The 2,716-nt window shown below is 39.8% G+C and overlaps 1 protein-coding gene across 1 annotated transcript in view; it reads left to right on the top strand.

Moving 5' to 3' along the window:
* atp2c1 (ATPase secretory pathway Ca2+ transporting 1) overlaps positions 1 to 2,716 on the top strand; it is a 39,462-nt gene that overhangs the window by 35,832 nt on the left and 914 nt on the right. The gene's annotated exons all lie outside the window — the stretch shown is intronic.

The following is a 2,716-nucleotide window of genomic DNA, read 5'->3' as shown; positions in this document are numbered from 1 at the left end:
CAGGAAGTGGTCCACTGGACGTGACTGACAGGAAGTGGTCCACTGGAAGTTGCTGCTGCCAGAGTCTTCAATTCAATTCAATTTCTTTATAAAGCGTCAAATCACAACAAAGTTGTCTCAGGGACTTTACAGGAACATTCACATAAAAGCCAGTTAGTAAAGTTCTCTATCTAAGAATCCAGCAGACAAGATGAATCTTGGGTTCGTTGCAGTCTCCCATCCTGAGCAAGCACAGTGGAGACAGTGGAAAGAAAAACTCCCTTTAACAGGAAGAAACCTCCAGCAGAACCAGGATCAGGACAAGAGACCATCTGCTTTGACCGGCTTTGACCAGTCTTAACTGGAGTTGGTAGGAGAGGTCGTATCAGAATCAGAATAAGTTTTATAATCATTGTACCAAAATACATATAGAGATGATGTTCGTACAACAAAATCCATGCTCAATAATCCAGATATACAATCCAACATTTTTCAGTCAGGTCATCTGGACAGTTTTTTTTTTGTGCTGAAATGTTTTACCTTCCATCCAGAAGGCTTCATCAGTCAAGGAAACACACAACACAAAACTGCTTCTTCCCCCAAACATCTTACTCCAAAGTGGAACAAACCAGTTATGCTGGTGCTGAGACGGTCTCTGGGGCACGTTCGTACAGTCGTCCGAAAGGTAGGCGGAGTGCACGTTGCTGCTACTCCTTGAGAGCACGGCCCCTTATCCTTTTTCAGAATACTTTTTACATAGAAAAGGAGAAAAGGCCATGAGGATGGATAGTGAAATTACAAAAAAGATCTCTTCACACCTTGTCCTATCAGAACATGATTTAAGACATCAGACCTCTACCAGCAGAACATTTATAAACACGTTGCATGCATTTGATGTCAAGACGGTGAGATTTGTCCATGAAGCACTTCCAGATGGACCATAGTCCTGATAAGATGTTGGTGTCAGCCGGTATACAGCTCTGATAAGCTTTCATTAATAAACGGAGCTTTTCCTTAGTTTACGCATATCCCAGGAAAAATTTGATAAGTCAGCCAAACGGGGGAGTCAGATTCAGATAAGCCACAATTGTTGATTTTATTTTATTTTTTCAGGCAGACTGGTTTTTCTTGTCAGCCTTGAGTCCTGCTGGTACTTTTGATCCTAAAATGGCCAGATTTGTGGGCATTCCACTGGTCCGTGCTTACGAGGCTCTTCCAAGGTCGACTCCAACTTTCTGGCGAGTTCCAGAAGCCACAGGTGGTCTGCGATTCTCACAAATCGCTTCCATCTTACGGTTTAGCTAGTTAATCAGCTGATTTTGAGTACTTGAAGCATGAACCAAACCTTCACACAGACTCAGCAGTTTTGCCATGGCCGAAACTGCTGCCACCGTCTTCTTCAATAGCCGATAACATGGAGATCTGCTGATCCCAAAAAGCAGAAACCCTGCTATCATGATTCCAATGATATAAACATCTTCAGTGTCCTCCTGAGACAATACGGAAAGACACATCAGCTCCAAAACTACCCATGGATCCATGACGTATCCTGCTGCGTGCGTCTCAGCGGGTCATGAGGGTTCTCCAGGACCCTGACACTTGTTGAAAAGATTTTGTTGATCACGTTGAAAGTCCAGCTGACCAGATCCATGACAGTAGTAGTTTACGATTCGTAAGATGTGTAATAGGAGCTCCGATACACACAGCAAAAAAAAGGCAGGAAGAGGAGGAAAAAGTGTCCGCCTTGGACAAGAGCAAGTGGGTGGGGGGTGTAAAACAAAACAAACAAAAAAAAAAGAAATATATATATATATATATATAATTATACAGTTTTAGCTTCTCTCCATTGGCTCCCTGTCAAGTCCAGAATAGAATTCCAAATCTTACATCTAACCTACAAAGCTCTCAACAACCTAGCTCCATCTTATATTACAGATCTTATTGTTCCATATTTTCCTAACAGAGCTCTTCACTCTCAGGCTGCAGGTTTACTTGTGGTTCCTAGAGTTTCCAGCAGCAGAATGGGAGGAAGATCTTTCAGTTCTCAGGCTCCTCTCTTGTGGAACCAACTTCCAGTTTCTGTCCATGAGGCTGACACATTGTCCAGTTTAAGACTTTCCTTTTTGATAAATCCTATAGTTAGGGTCGGCTTGTTATGCTGCTATAGACTTAGACTACTAGAGGACAAACTGACCTCATTTCCTTAAATGAATTGTTAAAATTTAATAGTTTTCATTTGGTACTATTTCTATCTTAACATGTGATTCTTGACCTGCCATTGTGTATCTATTCCTACCAAACCCAGCCGGTCGAAGCAGATGGTCCTCTAGTCCTGATCCTGGTTCTGCTAAAGGTTTCTTCCTCATGAGGGAGTTTTTCTTTCCACTGTCGCCTTCATGCTTGTTCAAGATGAGAGTTCAGTGATGGAGTTAAACTCAAAGCTGCTCCTCAGATAAATAATGTTCAATTATTATTTTATAGATGAATGTTTCTGTTCAATTATTATTTTATACATGAATGTTTCTGTTCAATTATTATTTTATACATGAATGTTTCTGTTCAATTATTATTTTATAGATGAATGTTTCTGTTCAATTATTATTTTATAGATGAATGTTTCTGTTCAATTATTATTTTATACATGAATGTTTCTGATCAATTATTATTTTATAGATGAATGTTTCTGTTCAATTATTATTTTATAGATGAATGTTTCTGTTCAATTATTATTTTATAG

Source organism: Nematolebias whitei, chromosome 5, assembly GCF_014905685.2.
Source record: "Nematolebias whitei isolate Nwh7 chromosome 5, NemWhi1, whole genome shotgun sequence".
Lineage (NCBI taxonomy): Eukaryota > Metazoa > Chordata > Actinopteri > Cyprinodontiformes > Rivulidae > Nematolebias > Nematolebias whitei.
Note: the sequence above shows the minus strand (reverse complement) of the source record. Positions and strands in the feature narration are given on the sequence as shown.